Raw genomic sequence first — 18,885 nt, 5'->3', positions numbered from 1 at the left:
GAAGCTTTCAAGATGATTGAGTTAGCTCGTATACAAAACAAGTATCTCACACATGAAAATATTTTGTTGAAGGAGCATATCATCGCACTCAAGGGCATTATCCGCAAATTGGAGGATCTCCTGCGCTCGATGTGTGATTATCCATCATCACCACCGTCTTCTTCACCAGCAAAAGAGACATAATCACATGGGTATGGGCACTCCCCTTGGCAACTGCCAAGCTTGGGGGAGGTGCCCCGGTATCGTATATCACCATCACACTCCTATCTTTACCGTTTTTCTTAGTTCGATCCTTTTGGTAATGTCTTGATCTAGTGGAACAAAGTTTTAGTGTGATTTAGTTTTGAGTTTTGCTTTATGATCCTTCTATGTAATCGAGTCCGTGAGCTATATATAATAAAGATTAGTGTTGAGTCAAGGGCTTGATTATCCTGGCATGATCTTGAGAGAATAAAAGAAAGAATAAAAAGAAATAAAGAGATCATATTGATCTTATGGAGAGTAATGACTTCACATATAAAGAGTATGATGAATAAAAGTTGTTGAGAGTTGACAAGCATAGTTTTGGTCATCGTTGCAATTAATAGGAAGTAATAAAGAAAGAGAGGTTTTCACATATAAATATACTATCTTGGACATCTTTTATGATTGTGAGCACTCATTAAAGTATGACATGCTAAAGATTTGATGTTGGACAAGGAAGACAACGTAATGGGTTATGTTTTCTTATATCCGAAATAAAGTATATTGTCATGGATCATCCAACATGTTGATCTTGCCTTTCCCTCTCATGCTAGCCAAATTCTATGCACCAAGTAGAGATACTACTTGTGCTTCCAAATACCCTTAAAACCAGTTTTGCCATGAGAGTCCACCATATCTACCTATGGATTGAGTAAGATCCTTCAAGTAAGTTGTCATCGTTGCATGCAATAAAAATTGCTCTCTAAATATGTATGACTTATTAGTGTGGAGAAAATAAGCTTTATACGATCTTGTGATGTGGAAGAAATAAAAGCGACGGACTGCATAATAAAGGTCCACATCACAAGTGGCAATATAAAGTGACGTTCTTTTGCATTAAGATTTCGTGCATCCAACCAAAAGCACATGACAACCTCTGCTTCCCTCTGCGAAGGGCCTATCTTTTACCTTTGTCTTATCCCTTATGAAAGAGTCGTGGTGATTTTCACCTCTCCTTTTTATATTTTATCCTTTGGCAAGAACCTTGTGTTGGAAAGATCCATATATATATATATATATATATATATATATATATATCCAATTGGATGTAAGTTAGCATGAATTATTATTGTTGACATTACCCTTGAGGTAAAAGGTTGGGAGGCAACACTATAACCCCCTATCTTTCTCTGTATCCGATTAAAACTCCATACCCATAAGTATTGCGTGAGTGTTAGCAATTGTGAAAGACTAAATGACAGTTGAGTATGTGGACTTGTTGAAAAGCTCTTATATTGACTCTTTCCGATGTTATGATAAATTGCAATTGCTTCAACGACTGAGATTATAGTTTGTTGGTTCTCAATGAAGTTTCTGATTCATACTTGACATTGTGAATAGATTATTACTTGAGCATAAGAAATCATATGAAAATATCCATAAATGCTGCTGTTATAAGAATGAGCATGATGCCCTCATGTCCGTATTTTATTTTATCGACACCTCTATCTCTAAACATGTGGACATATTTATCGTTATCGGCTTCCGCTTGAGGACAAGCGAGATCTAAGCTTGGGGGAGTTGATACGTCCATTTTGCATCATGCTTTTATATCGATATTTATTGCATTATGGGCTGTTATTACACGTTATGTCACAATACTTATGCCTATTCTCTCTTATTTTACAAGGTTTGCACGAAGAGGGAGAATGGCGGCAGCTGGAATTCCGGGCTGGAAAAGGAGCACATATTAGAGACCTATTCTGCACAGCTCCAAAAGTCCTGAAACTTCACGGAAGTCAATTTTGGAATTAATAAAAAATACTAAGCGAAGAAAATACCAGAGGGGGCCCACACCCTGGCCACGAGGGTGGGGGCGCGCCCTACCCCCTGGGCGTGCCCCCCTATGATCCTCTCATCGGGAGGGGGTCAATCTCCATCAACATCTTCACCAGCACCATCTCCTCTCAAACCCTAGTTCATCTCTTGTATCCAATCTTTGTCCCAAAGCCTCAGATTGGTACCTGTGGGTTGCTAGTAGTGTTGATTACTCCTTGTAGTTGATGCTAGTTCATTTATTTGGTGGAAGATCATATGTTCAGATCCATTATGCATATTAATACCCCTCTGATTATGAACATGAATATGATTTGTGAGTAGTTACGTTTGTTCCTGAGGACATGGGAGAAGTCTTGCTATAAGTAGTCATGTGAATTTGGTATTCGTTCGATATTTTGATGAGATGTATGTTGTCTTTCCTCTAGTGGTGTTATGTGAACGTCGACTACATGACACTTCACCATTGTTTGGGCCTAGAGGAAGGCATTGGGAAGTAATAATTAGATGATGGGTTGCTAGAGTGACAGAAGCTTAAACCCTAGTTTATGCGTTGCTTCGTAAGGGGATGATTTGGATCCATATGTTACATGCTATGGTTAGGTTTACCTTAATACGTCTTTTGTAGTTGCGGATGCTTGCAATAGGGGTTAATCATAAGTGGGATGCTTGTCCAAGAAAGGACAGCACCCAAGCACTGGTCCATCCACATACAAAATTATCAAAGTAACAAACGCGAATCATATGAGCATGATGAAAACTAGCTTGACGATAATTCCCATGTGTCCTCGGGAGCGCTTTTCTCTACATAAGAGTTTGTCCAGGCTTGTCCTTTGCTACAAAAAGGATTGGGCCATCTTGTTGCACCTTATTTACTTTCATTACTTGTTACATGTTACAAATTACCTTATCACAAAACTACCTGTTACCGATAATTTCAGTGCTTGCAGAGAATACCTTGCTGAAAACCACTTATCATTTCCGTCTGCTCCTCGTTGGGTTCGACACTCTTACTTATCGAAAGGACTACCATAGATCCCCTATACTTGTGGGTCATCAGACATCGTGCCGATAGGCTACACGGGCCAGAGTCAGGACAGTAATTTCCTACCACCAAACATTAGTCTCGTACGGTTTTGGGTGACAAGAGGCTTATTTGGCGCTTCGTTTAATATTTTGGGAGCAGAGGCATTAACGTTTTCGGTTCTCTTGAATTGAACTTTCAGGATTTGTCAAACTTCACAAATCTTGACTCTTGGAAATCCTAAAACTATGATTATTTAGGAATGGAGGGGGTACATTTGAATATACATTCTACACAAGTATATATTAAAAAATATGCAACTTACCTCAGTTCATGCATGGTTCCAGATATAATCTCCCTGGTTGCAAAAAAATAGTTATACATGTGTATGAATATATAGCATGTTCAAACGCACAACAAAGATTGATGCCCCCTTTTAGATCTGATTTACAAATGCCATTATCTCGGACTCAAATAGATGAATGCACTTCCTATGAATTTGAATCTTCGAAACCCCCTTTATGTTGAATTCAACATGTATTCTATTTCGTAGCTGGCAATTTGGAATGTATCCATGTAAGTCACAAATGTATAAAGTGCTTCACACTAACAACATGGAGTGCACTAATTACTGTTTATATATGAATTGCAAAAGCAATGCATTGTTTGGATTTCAAACCACTCTCACTCTATGGATTGATAATATGAAATATACACATGCACATGCTGGAATTCAATAGAGTATGGGTGTCTGATAGACCGATGTTCGTTCATACGCAAATTGCAAAATTCATGATCTCATCCAAAAATAATAATGCCATTTATTTTTTAATTTAATGCGTAGAACCGCCTTTTACACGTAGATTCACTATGCCTCGGCCCGTTCTCACACACGCGCTATATATCTCTATATCTAACACATAAGTGCACACACTTTATATACATCGGCATTTCTCTCTCACACATGCTCACAATCTCTCCCGGGGTGTCTCGCGCACACACTCTCTATATATCTCCCTCTCTCTTTCTTACTACTATGTACCACTCTTTTCACTAATATCAGTTGGAAAACACTATTTCTCTCACATGCATATATACACACGCACAATCTCTACTAGCCCTCTATAGGCACATATATGTGCCTACGTTTCTCCCGCATACACATTATCTTTAGGCCTCTCTCGCACACATTGCCCCCCCACACACCTCTCTCTTAGTAGTTGGCAGATATGATTCCATCAGATCATTCGGTAGGATATCCCTGACTGTTAGGCTGGATCATAATACGAGGCAAAGTTTTACCCAAGTCTGGGCCCTTGCAGTTGAGGAAAAAGCCTACTCATGGTACTCTATATTTGTGATAGGGTGTGTACAATGTACTACACGTGAATACCAGGCATTGTGCATGCGTGTATACTATAGAAGAACTTGCCCCGGACTTCTATAACATACTCGGGGCCTAGGGTTACAAATCATATATAGTCGGCTTATCATCAGTGGGGATAGAGTCATCCACGACTCTGGTAGCTTCATCTTGTACGCCGAGTCCTCCACATGGGTCTTCGTATAATGCATCTCCGTCCAATCTATGTGGCGCAGGATGGAACCGACCCATGAGTCGTCATGTTGACCCACCACAACTAGAAGTGATGTGCCCACCACACCCCACACGCAATCGGCCACTAAGAAAATAAGCATATACAATAGTACAATGTTATACATGAAAGTTAATTGCTTGGTGCATCCAATAATATTTGTTCTTCATTGTGAATGTTTACATTTTCTCCTAAAATATTAGTCACGGGAAAGAGAAACGAAGGGCATATCTATCCTTGTCTCCACCGGACACCCCCTCTTTCTACACCACTTTCACGTACGCACACAAACTATCTCTCGGTCCTCTAAAAGTATGCATGCCCCTGACACATTCACGCGTGACAGTCACTGTATTTCAAGCGAAAGCACTATACGGTAATCGGACTTCTGAATATGCTCATTACGGTCACCGTATACATTCTTGTGGTGAACATACGGTATCTAGCTCATGATACGTCCCCGTATTTTGTTGATGACACTGACGGACATTGTATTTGATGTGTGCTCTGTATTTTGTTGAAGACACTTACAGTCATTGTATTTGAAGCAAAAGCGCGATATGGTCACTGGACTTCAAAATAAGCTCATCACGGTCACCATATAGATTTTGTGGTGCTAACCAACCTGTGGTTGGATGGTTAGGAGGACAGTGGTTTCCCCAGCCCACCAGTCCTGGTGCTCACATCTATCCTAGATTAATTTCAGTATTTTCTGGTGATGTGCGTTCAGTGGGAGGAGACATTCGCCTCGACTACGAGGCACCTATGGTGACTTCATAAAATCTCAAGATCATATGTTGGCTCACTGTCTCGAAGGTGCTCATAGGGGTAGGGTCTGCGTGTGTGCGCTTATAGCGGTGAGTGTTTGCGCATATATATACCGGTCACTGGCTCACCCGTACAACTCCATAATTTGTTGATGACACGATCAATTGACTAGTCAAACATTCCACGTGGCGCAACTAGTGTTGCACCGTTAGCCCGCATAACCATGGGGCCCACCTGTCAGCGCGTATATGAAATAAAGAAATGGTAGTTTGAGTTTGTACTATGTTAAGAAAATACATTTTATGGTGATCATACGGTCACTGGCTCACCATACAGCTCCATAATTTTTTGGTGACAGTTGACCAGTCAAATGGTCCACATTCACCAGTTCACATTACCATAGGGCCCACCCGTCAGCGCATATATGAAAGATGGAAATGGTAATAAATTAGTGGTCAGTGGGGATTCAAAGTCGTGAGACCTTTGGTTGGCAGCCCGCGCCCCCTAACCACATCGGACAAGGATCGCCTTTTGATGATATGCTGAACTGGCCGTTTTAATTGCACGCACACATGAGCCACTGTGGTGCATACAAACTCATCACACATGCGCACAAACACTCCCGCAACGCTTGCATGCATGCAATACTCACACGTACCGATTTAGCTACACTTCGGTCGACTAAATCGACTTTTGGGTCAGTCGATTTTCAGGGGGTGGGGGGCTCGCCGGAGTTAAGGAAGAACAAACCACGGCGGGGAGGAGGGCCCGCCGGAGAGGTTCCCCACTATCTATCTTAGGGTTCAGGGTGCGGGCGGTGGTCGCCGGCGGTGAGCGCGCGGTGGTGTGGGGATCGCCGGAGAAAAAGCTCGGCGCGGGGGGGCGGGGGGGGGGGGTCTAGAGGGATGGCCGGGGCGGCGGCGGACCGGAGGTGGGGAGTGGTTTCGGGGCGGGCGAGGCGGCACGGCGGCGCTGCCGGCCGACGGCGTCGGTGGCTGGTGGTGGCTGGCGGCTCAGGGGGTATAGGTTGAAGATGAACTGCATGCCCTTGATTTCGTATCCAACGGCTGGAAATCGACTGATAGATGAAAAAGTCAGTCGACTAACGTGTAGCCTCAACCCGTACGTACACATGCACGCACGCAACACTTGCACGAACATACACATGCATGCAGGCGTGCAACACTGACACTTACAAATGCACTCACGATCACACGCACACACAAATGCATGCAACACTAAAATGTACACATGCACACACGCAACACTAGCACGTACGCCTGCATGCACACAACACATGACACAAGACACATACTCAACCTATACGTGCATGCACCCTTTGTTAAGGACATGGATTGTTATGGGTATTAATCAATCTTATCTGTGATAAGCAGAACATTCATGTTTGCAGTAGTCTTTATGAATCACAACGTATCGAATGGGCTATCAACGTATATATGAAAATTTTAAAATTCTTTTACATTATATAGTAGGCTTATCTACAGGAAATAGATGACATCACACTCAATGAACAATCATCAGTTTATGAAATGCCTGCTTCTGACTGCCCTGGCCCACCAAAAGCTCCTCTGCCATGCGCTGCCTGCGTTGGGTCACTGACATGCAGGCCAGCTACCCAACGAGCCCACACGTCAGTGGAAGAACGACGCGGTGTCGTATGTCAGAGTCGAGGGTGCCGCTCGCTGCACGTCCGGCTGAACACGCCCCCTTGCGGCATTAAAATGCCTCCATGAAACCCGTGTGGAAGCCGAGAAACCCACTAAGGACACATGTCCGTTCATGACCGGGACGACATTAAACGCAACGCCGTCCGAGCTACTCCTGCCCGCCGTCTATTTAATCTCCTATTTAAACGAGGCCAGACGCCGGCCAAGAATCGCACACCTCCGCTGCTCCCCTATCTCCTCCATCACCATTTTCTCCACTCTTACAATGGCTTAAGAAGAGTAGTTATCCGGCATCCAAGCCGTCTGGGTTGCCCGCCGAGCCCGTCGAATACGATCTATGCAGCTCGCTGATCCACCTCCCTCCCCTCGCCCAATGGAGCCAGTTGTCGCCCCAAGCCGGCGCGTGGTTCAGCAACTTGCTGCTCCAGGCCAGCTCGACAAGCAGTGGCGAGCTGCTCCATGCCGGCACGGCGGGGAGCATGGGCGTCGTCGCTGCCGTCCACGCCACCGCCTCGTACCGCGCCTCCCGCTTCTATGACCGTGTCTCCCATTTCTGTGGCTGAGACTCCCATGCCGGCGGCCGCACCATGCAAGCAGAGATAGAAGCAGGGTGCACGGAGAGCGACGAGTCGGTGGCCAGTGCCTCTGCATCCGCCACCATCATCGAGTAGAAGTAGAACACGGGAGGTCGGCGCCGCTTGGGTCCCATGAAGGCCATCACTGAGGCGACGCCAGCATACACAGCAGGTGTCTTGCCGGATCCTTTTGTTGTGAGGACCTTCGTGGACCCCGCATGGGCTCCACAGAAGCGGAGAAGCCCCCTTCAGACTCCATCTTGGGCCTCAGCCAACGATGTCAGTTGAGCGGTGGGGAAGCGAGCCATCCTTTGCGCTGAAGCATATACCTGCGGGGATCCCGGCAGTCCGGTGATCGTGCTGCCGGACATGAGGAAGACAAATGGATCAGCGAGCGACCATTTAGGCTATGTATTATTATACATGTGTTGTTCAGGACTAGCACCGTTTAGTTGATTTGGATGTAATGAAATCCATCATGTTTGTATGAAAGTCCGGTATTTTATATGAATTCCGTCATTGTTTATATGAAATATCATCGTGTTCGCATGAATTTCATCCGGTTGGTTGAGTTGCTGTCAGAATATGTGTGGCTATGGTTCGATGGCGTAATTTGCGGGTCGTCGGTCGGTCTGCGGCTAGCTCGGGCGGCATGGTGGGACAAAAAAAAGCACAGCTCGTGCGAGCTCGTATCCAACGCGTGCGTTGGAGGATGCATGAGCACCTGAGCTCTTCCTCGTTCATCGGTGGCAAAGGCACAGGTGGACAAACGGGTCGCCAATATTTTGGCTCCCCCGGGCAAGATCCAAACAACCCCTCCCAGGCCCACCCCTCCCAGCACATTCAAATCCCTCATTCGCCATGAAATTTTGCCATGTGTTGTTCTCATGGATATTGTGCTGTGTGAAAACAAATTTAAATATGAACGAATACTCGGTGTCCGCTGTCTTCTTGTAGCGACCCGACCTCGGACGGTCAAGTCTCTGTGCTTAAGTGTCATCCATGGATCGGTATGCTGACACACACAGTACTCGAGGATTTATAACAGAGGTAAATCAAATGTATATAGTAACGTAAAATATTATTACCTCAATGCAAATAGCGGAAGTAACAAGGTTGTGGATTCCCATCAACACCAACGGCAAAGTTGAGTGTAGAAATCGTAACCCTAACGTATCACTTACTCGTCGTAAGAAAATCCTGCAACATGAGATGTTGCAGCCACAAAGGGTCAGTACATTGAATGTACTGGCAAATTCACACCATAGGATAATGATGAATAATAGCTATTACTACATGCATATATGGCTGGTGGAAAAGCTCTATGGTTATATTGTTTTTGCGAAAAGCCAATTTTTCCCTACTGCAAAGGAATATATTTTATTTAACTACAAAGTTGGTTGAAAACATTGAGAATGGTAAACCCCATCTCAATCCCAATTAAAAGGTAATTAATAACCCAACAAAATTAATTTAGAGTGATGAGATCAACATGATAATCCAAGAACCAGATACTCAAGATGTCCATAACCGGGGACACGACTAATCATGATTAGTTTATACACTCTGCAGAGGTTTGTGCACTTTTCCCCACAAGACTCGGTCTCCTCCGTTGGATTTCTCGCACTACATATTGTTTGAGAAACGGATGACTGAGACACAGTCTTTTCGAAGAGGTCCCCTTAACCGATAGATAGGCCTGTACACCTACAATCCCCTACATCTGCTAGCCCATCATGGAAAGGTTTCCCACAACTTACTCAACTATGCCAGAGCCCATAATGGCATGTGGCTGCACACGGAAGTTCCTAGCATGAATAATCTTATGATCCCTTTGAGCCTGGGTGGCAGTCCATAGGAGAATCACACGGTACCCCGGGATTTCAAAAATACAGACAACACTGGATTCCCCAGGTGCCTCAATCCACCCAGATGTGTATTAAAGTTGCCATCTTAAGTTGAACCATTAAGTAAACAATCTCACAATCTGTCATGGAATACACTCAAACCCAATCCACGTCTACGAGCATAGCATGGAAATATAAGCATAACGTAATAGTAACTCCCAAGGGTTGAATGCAGGGCAATAGGTTCCTACCTCGTCAACTACTTCCCAGTACCCACATGTTATCAATCCTACTCATGCAATGTTTAAGGGTTGAATCTAATGCATAAAACTGGGTAATGAAAAGTATGATCAAATTGTGAACTTGCCTGTACTGTTGATGAAGACGATTCGCACTCACAACTCTTGATAGTTCTACTCGTCACACTCCGGTCAATCTATCGTAAGCAAGCAATAGTAACCACACATAAGCAATCACTCAAAAGATCAAAAAGAACGAAAAAGACAATTTGGAAAACATCAAATCCAACCAAATAACTCTTGCAACATAAAAAATTTTCTAACAGTACCAAAATTATGTGTATTTGGCCTTATCAGAAAGTTTAGGTCAAAAGCTTCGATAAGCAAAAAGAATCAACTAAATTGGAGTTATAAAACTCGAGATACGATCAAACGAAGTTCAAATACAAAACTGTTTGAATTCAAATGTTAAAACTTTCAAAAACATGTTCAAGTTTATTAACTGGATAGAGGGGATCATAACGAAGAAGTGGGAGTTGGTTTCATTGGATTTGGACTAACGAGTAAAAAGATGTGCTAGTTTGAAATGGAAGGACTAAACTGTAAGAAAGAAAAAAACACATCTAAGTCCCTGACGAAAATAAACAGAAAACGAAAAGGCAAAATAACGAACGTTCGTTTATAAGATCTAAATAGTGGACGTTCGCTTTTTAATAAAACCCAAAAAAACAGATCTAGCCTAGGGTTTTTTTAGAAAAACCGAACTAAAAAGGAAAACCGAGAAAACCAGGCGGCGGTTATATTTCACAACGGGTTCGACGCCGGCGGCGGTTTACCACGGCGGTTGGAGTCCGGCGAGGGGCGGCGGATCGGGCAGAGGCGAGGCGAGGTGGCTCCGGCGCGGCGGCTCGGCTTCGGGCGCGTGCGGCGGCGCAGGCGAGCAGTGGTGGTGCAGCGGCGAGGCGGCGGCGCAGTTCCGGCGAGATGCGAACTGCGGCGGCGGCGCGAGACGCGAGGAGGAGAGGGGGAGAGAGAGAGCAGCGGCTTTATAGGGGGTCGGGGAAGGCGCGAGGCGTGGAGGAGGGGCCAGGCAAAGGCGGCGGCGGGACGTGTCCCGGTCGGGCAAGGGCGCGGCGGCGGCTCACGCCGTGCGGGAGGCGGAGACGGGAGCGGTCGGCTGGGCCGGCTGGCTGGGCTTCGGCCCAGTTGGCCCGGTCAAGAGAAGTAGTTTTTTTTTTAATAAACATTTCTCCAGAAAAAACAAAAGTAAGAAAAAACAAAATAAATAAAAATATTATATAGGCATATAATATATCAAAATTTTCAGAAAATTATTTTCTATGACATGAACATTTTTGTAGCACCAAAGAAAATCTACAAAAATTCAAATAAAGCAAAGAGTGCTACTGTTGCAATAAAACCTCATAAAAATCATTTTAAAAATACCAAAATGAATTCAAATTTATTTATCTCCAATTTTCTGATGTAGGGAATCATGTTACCCTATTTTCCATATATTTTATTTTTGGAGAAAAATAATTTGAATAAAACTCAAATAACTCGAAATTGAAAAAAATTTCAAAAGGACTTAAAATTTGATCCTTTTAAACTCCCAACTCATATTTCATAAAATTTGAAGAAGTCATTTTATCTTCTCTCGTGAAAATCATTGAGTTGCATAAAGTTTCAGAATTGGAAATACTTTCCCAAATGAAATTCATATATTTTCAAACACCCCATTTCATTTAAATAAATGGAAGAAGTCATGTCATCTTCTCTCCAGGGTTTTGTGGTGAAAAGAATTTGAATTCACGGAGAGCATAAAAGCAAAAAATGAAAGTTTGGGAAAGTCCTTTTATTCCCTCTCATTTAACTTTCAAAAGTTTCGAATTTCACTCACTTTCAGTCAATCAATCAATCGATCAAACAATCAATCAAATCTATCTATTTATTATAAGATTCCAAAATTTAGAATTTTGGGATGTTACAAACCTACCACCCTTAAAATGAATCTCGTCCTTGAGATTCGGAGAGGCTAGAAAGACATAGGTTAGGTTTGGGGGTCTTCTCAAAATCCATCGATCATCACAGGGGGTCTGGGGTGCTACCACCCTTAGAAACATTGTTACGGTCCCATCAATACTCATGTCCTCCATCCTTATTCTTAACGAGGTCGGTCTTCTCAAATTCTCGGGAAAATACCTTCTCTGGGCTCTTTCGGTAGTGGCATAACCTTTACCGCAATTCTTCTGTCCTTTCATCTTGGTAAGGTTATTCCGAGATTGGGTCTTCTTAGCTGACGGGTCTGGCGCCAATACTAATCAACTATCGATATCTCATGGCGGTCATCCAATTATGGTTTCTCCTGCAAGAAAATGGGTCTGGGTTGATCCTCACCGTATAACCTACGGTTGGCAATAGCTGCCTTGTACAAGGGAAAAAAATACTTGTACCATTCTAAGGTTTAAACAAGGTTTAATATCGTCGCCTCTCTATTATAGGTAAGTCACTCAGATTTACCATCCCATATAGCAAGGCGAATAATAAGAGTAAGTCGGTATGGTGATCAATCCATCCCGCACACAAATCATTACCTTTTATACGGTTTAGTGAATCTCGCATTCTAACACTCGGTCATCCTCACAAGCATTGCAGAATTTCTCTTGTCGACGAACTAGGTTCGGATAAATCCATTGATTCTGCAAGCCAAACAAACATCTATCGTTCCTTCACAACTCTCAGGTTTTGCGTAAACTCCTATGAAATCATCTGTTGCTAAAATTGTAACTTCTTCCAGGGTTTTTCCTTCAGCAAGAGTGTACTTGCTTCTTGGCAGGTCCTGGGTCTGTGGGTTATGGCCCATCTCATCACTTGTAAACCTTGAACTCATCCTCTGGGCAACTGATCATTATCCCAACATCCAACTTCCTGGCATACTTAAAATCCATCCAATTGTACTGTCTCTTTTCCTTATATTTGCACCAAATTAAGACGTGATTACCCAGACTCATCATAGAGTCACACTTGCTCCATATTACCAACATTATACCTCCTTTATATCCAATAGGACTTCATCTCTTCATACTCCTGGGGTATCCCACATATCGAGATAAAACTTATACTTATGAAGTCCACTCCGTGGAACATCATTATCCTTCTCAAGGGTCAAATCCCCTCACAGGGTACTACCACCCTTAAAATGCACAAATTCATCCATAGACCATGTTTCTCATATCCTCGAAAATGGTCAAAATCTTGCTTCACAGAGTAACAACTCATAAAATCCAATCAGTACTAACGATGCTAACTTCATTTACTCTTAGGTTATTACAATCTCCTGCATTTCCATTACATGCCTCAACTCAACACCTCAATATAACAGAATTGTTCCCACTACTACTACTATACTTCTTTTGTTGCAACTCAACTATTTAGCACAAGCCTCCTTCTCTTTGGGACAATCCCTGGCAAAGTGCCCTGCTTCATTACAACAAAAACATATTACTTCCGACAAGTCTCGTGGTTTCCTTATGACTACATAGCCTCCTTGGGTCCTCGGCTTCCTTTTTGGGCAACTGCTGAAGTAGAGCCCTGACTCCTTGCACCTGAAACAGGTGATATGACTCAGGTCCTTCCTAGAATCCAATCTATTTCTCTTCCTGGTCTTTTCCGTTCCAATCAGGGTTTCTATTCCTGTGGGTCATACTCTACTTCCTCTATCGGGAATTCTACTAGATCCCCATTCATACAATTCTGGGAGATGTGTCCTTCTTCTCCACATGAATAGCATGACTTAGTGTATGGTTTAATTGGGTCTTCTTCGGGTGTGTCCTCCACCTCTTCCTTCATCACAGTTTCTTCTAAAATTTCCATGAGGGCTCCTTTCATTGATTCTTTCTTCTGCTGGGTGGTTCTTTGTACCATGGGGTAAATGTGACACTGAGCAGGGTAGTGGGTAGTTACTTCACACAAGAAACAAATAATCTTCCTAGTTGGGCATTCTTCAGCTGGGTGTATTTCTTCACAATGAGGGCATTCATCCTTGTGTTCTTTATGGTTGTGTCCTATTTCTCCACAGAGCTTGCATGCACAAGGTTTCTTCATATCCTTTCCATAAGGCTTCAATTCCTGGGACACAAGCCGAAATTTTAGGAGAGTCAACTTAAATTCCTTCCAAGTGGTTACTCCTTGCCATCCCTTCATGGTTTGGTACATCCTCCACCAAGTAGCAGCACCTCTTTCAAAGCACTGAAGAGCATGCTGGGTCATATCCTTTCCAGCTATAGTGTTATTCTTCATATGATCTTCCATGTTCTGAATCCATCGGTCTATCTCCAATTGACTCACCGGTCCAGAAATACAAGCTCATCTCCATTCATCCTCTATTGTTTCTAAGGGCTTTGGGGTGGGATAAGAGAGATAGAGAGGGATGCACACAATACAACCAAAAGTTTTGAAAAGACAGATTTTTATTGTGGCTGTCGGAAAAACATCAAACAAATGACAGCTCACAATCGTCGCATCTACATAGGTATATAACAGGGGTTTGGTCTTCTAAAGGTCAATAAATCTTCAAAGTCATCAAACTCTTCGATTCTTGTTCATGTCTCCGATGGCTTCTTCCGATCATGCTTGTCCTACTCAAGTTCTTTTGCCAGATCATCTCTGTTGTCGCAAAGTCTATCGTGACGTCCTTTAATATTTCTGGAGTTGCGTTCCAAACTTCTGGGTTTCAACATCCTTGGCATGAACCATGGTCCTACTATCCTTCAGTTCCTGACGAATCTCCGGTATCTCGAGGTTTTGCTCCTCCAGCTTGGCTACTTTCAGTTTCTAGTCCCGAGTTCTTCACGAAATGCTTCTTTGTCAAGATACAGCTTCCTGCAGGTCCATCTTAAACTCCTGATGTAATTCTCCAGATCCCGGTGATACACCAGCTAAGGTTAAATTTCATCTTTTGCTGATAGGTGCTCCATCAGCATTCTCCCATCCAATCCTTCCAAAAAAATGCATGCTTAACTCAGCACGGTGCCAATAGCATAAGCGGGCGATAATACCATGGTTAGCCGTGTCTATGCCCATGTTACCGCCATGAGCTTTCATTCCATAATTGATCTCTCCCGTCTTGGGTTTCCTGACAAAAACTTTGAGTTCTAATGCTCCATGTTCCAGTCTTTCTCCGATACACCTTGATCTCGGGTATTGACAGCTTCCATAGTGTGCCAAGTTCCATAAGGGTAGCCTTCCTAGGTCATGCAAATCTGGGAATTCTTCAGAGCCTTCAAATTCTCCTAGTCTTTGGAGTCTTCAACCGTTGAGGTTTCCATTATTCTAATGCACGGTAAAATCCTCTTCATTCCGAAGTGATCTTAGTTGTCCGATATCTTGTACTCCTTGGGGTGGTCTCATCGGCCGAATCTTCGTGTGGTCAAACGGGAAAAGGGGTATGGTCTAACTAAAAGGGAATATTTTGAATAAGCTCATAAGAGAAGAGAGGTAAAAGAGCTTTTTGAAAAAGAAAGTTCTAGAGAAAATATTTCCTATGGGCTTGCCAGTTTCTAGGGGTCACGTCCTATAGTCAACATGTGCTCTGATACCATCTTGTAGCGACCCGACCTCAGACGGTCAAGTCTCTGTGCTTAAGTGTCATCCCTGGATCGGTATGCTGACACACACAGTACTCCAGGATTTATAACAGAGGTAAATCACATGTATAAAGTAACGTAAAATATTATTACCTCAATCCAAATAGCGGAAGTAACAAGGTTGTGGATTCCCATCAATACAACGGCAAAGTTGAGTGTAGAAATCGTAACCCTAACGTATCACTTACTCGTCGTAAGAAAATCCTGCAACATGAGACGTTGCAGCCACAAAGGGTCAGTACATTGAATGTACTGGCAAATTCACACCATAGGATAATGATGAATAATAGCTATTACTACATGCATATATGGCTGGTGGAAAAGCTGAATGGTTATATTGTTTTTGCGAAAAGCCAATTTTTCCCTACTGCAAAGGAATATATTTTATTTAACTACAAAGTTGGTTGAAAACATTGAGAATGGTAAACCCCATCTCAATCCCAATTAAAAGGTAATTAATAACCCAACAAAATTAATTTAGAGTGATGAGATCAACATGATAATCCAAGAACCAGATACTCAAGATGTCCATAACCGGGGACACGGCTAATCATGATTAGTTTATACACTCTGCAGAGGTTTGTGCACTTTTCCCCACAAGACTCGGTCTCCTCCGTTGGATTTCTCGCACTACATATTGTTTGAGAAACGGATGACTGAGACGCAGTCTTTTCGAAGAGGTCCCCTTAACCGATAGATAGGCCTGTACACCTACAATCCCCTACATCTGCTAGCCCATCATGGAAAGGTTTCCCACAACTTACTCAACTATGCCAGAGCCCATAATGGCATGTGGCTGCACACGGAAGTTCCTAGCATGAATAATCTTATGATCCCTTTGAGCCTGGGTGGCAGTCCATAGGAGAATCACACGGTACCCCGGGATTTCCAAAAATACAGACAACACTGGGTTCCCCAGGTGCCTCAATCCACCCAAATGTGTATTAAAGTTGCCACCTTAAGTTGAACCATTAAGTAAACAATCTCACAATCTGTCATGGAATACACTCAAACCCAATCCATGTCTACGAGCATAGCATGGAAATATAAGCATAACGTAATAGTAACTCCCAAGGTTTGAATGCAGGGCAATAGGTTCCTACCTCGTCAACTACTTCCCACTACCCACATGTTATCAATCCTACTCATGCAATGTTTAAGGGTTGAATCTAATGCATAAAACTGGGTAATGAAAAGTATGATAAAAGTGTGAACTTGCCTGTATTGTTGATGAAGACGATTCGCACTCACAACTCTTGATAGTTCTACTCGTCACACTCCGGTCAATCTATCGTAAGCAAGCAATAGTAACCACACATAAGCAATCAGTCAAAGATCGAAAAGAACGAAAAAGACAATTTGGAAAACATCAAATCCAAGCAAATAACTCTTGCAACATAAAAAGTTTTCTAACAGTACCAAAATTATGTGTATTTGGCCTTATCAGAAAGTTTAGGTCAAAAGCTTCGATAAGCAAAAAGAATCAACTAAATCGGAGTTATAAAACTCGAGTTACGATCAAACGAAGTTCAAATACAAAACTGTTTGTATTCAAATTTTAAAACTTTCAAAAACATTTTTAAGTTGATGAACTGGATAGAGGCGATCATAACGAAGAAGTGGGCGTTGGTTTCGTTTGATTTGGACTAACGAGTAAAAAGATGTGCTAGTTTGAAACAAAAGGACTAAACTGTAAGAAAGAAAAAATCACATCTAAGTCCCTGACGAAAATAAACAAAAAACGAAAAGGCTAAATAACGAACGTTCGTTTATAAGATCTAAAGAGTGGATGTTCACTTTTTAATAAAACCCGAAAAAACAGATCTAGTCTAGGTTTTTTTAGAAAAACCGAACTAAAAAGGAAAACCGAGAAAACCGGGCGGCGGTTATACCGGTTCACAACGGGTTCGATGCCGGCGGTGGATTACCGCGGCGGTTGGAGTTCGGCGAGGGGTGGCGGATCGGGCGGAGGCGAGGCGGGGTGGCTCCGGCGCGGCGGCGCAGGCGAGCGGTGGTGGTGCAGCGGCGATGCAGCGGCGAGGCGGCGGCGCAGTTCTGGCGAGATGCAAAGTGCGGCGGCGGCGCGAGACGCGAGGAGGAAAGGGGAGAGAGAGAGCGGTAGCTTTGTAGGGGGTCGGGGAAGGCGCGAGGCGTGGAGGGGCCAGGCAAAGGCGGTGGCGGGACGTGTCCCGGTCGGACACGGGCGCGGCGGCGGCGCACGCCGTGCGGGAGGCGGAGACGGGAGCGGTCGGCTGGGCTGGCTGGCTGGGCTTCAGCCCAGTTGGCCCGGTCCAGAGAAGCAGTTTTTTTTGAATAAACATTTCTCCAGAAAAAAATAAGAAAAAACAAAATAAATAAAAATATTATTTTAGCATATAATATGTCAAAATTTTCAGAAAATTATTTTCTACGACATGAACATTTTTGTAGCACCAAATAAAATCTACGAAAATTCAAATAAAGCAAAGACTGCTACTGTTGCAATAAAACCTCATAAAAATCATTTTAAAAATACCAAAATGAATTCAAATTTATTTATCTCCAATTTTATGATGTAGGGAATCATGTTACCCTATTTTCCATATATTTTATATTTGGAGAAAAATAATTTGAATAAAACTCAAATAACTCCAAATTGAAAATAATTTCCAAAAGGACTTTAAATTTGATCCTTTTAAACTCCCAACTCATATTTCATAAAATTTGAAGAAGTCGTTTTATCTTCTCTTGTGAAAATCATTGAGTTGCATAAAGTTTCATAATTGGAAATATTTTCCCAAATGAAATTCAAATATTTTCAAACACCCCGTTTCATTTAAATAAAATGGAAGAAGTCATGTCATCTTCTCTCCACGGTTTTGTGGTGAAAAGAATTTGAATTCATGGAGAGCATAAAAGCAAAAATGAAAGTTTGGGAAAGTCCTTTTATTCCCTCACATTTAACTTTCAAAAGTTTTGAATTTCACTCACTTTCAGTCAATCAATCAATCAATCAATCAAACAATCAATCAAATCTATCTATTTATTATAACATTCCAAAATTTAGAATTTTGGGATGTTACACTTCTGCCGAGACACATTTGGATGGCCTCATAGTAGTAGTAGTAGTAGTAGTAGTAGTAGTGTAGAGTACTACTAGTACTACTAGATAGTGAGTGTTTACTACTGTATCTACGTACTAATTGCAACGCTTGAATGTGTTAGCAGTATAATGACCACGTACGGATTTGATGGTAAGATTTGTGTAAGTTGGATGTCATATTACTGCTCTAACATGTGGTCAAAGTTAGCCTCCAAAACACATTTTATACCCTATATGGATTGAGGGAGTACATGCATTGTTGAGGTTTCTCTTAATCCTTGTGTGCAACGTTTTTATTGAAGCTTGAAATGTGAACATGTGAATGGGAGGTACTACTACAACCCTTCCAAAAGAACTGTAGTACTAATGGTATCGTACTCCCTCTGTTCACCATCTCACATGC

Source organism: Triticum aestivum, chromosome 7D (genome assembly GCF_018294505.1).
Source record: "Triticum aestivum cultivar Chinese Spring chromosome 7D, IWGSC CS RefSeq v2.1, whole genome shotgun sequence".
Taxonomy (NCBI): Eukaryota; Viridiplantae; Streptophyta; class Magnoliopsida; order Poales; family Poaceae; genus Triticum; species Triticum aestivum.
This window is presented reverse-complemented; position numbering follows the sequence as displayed.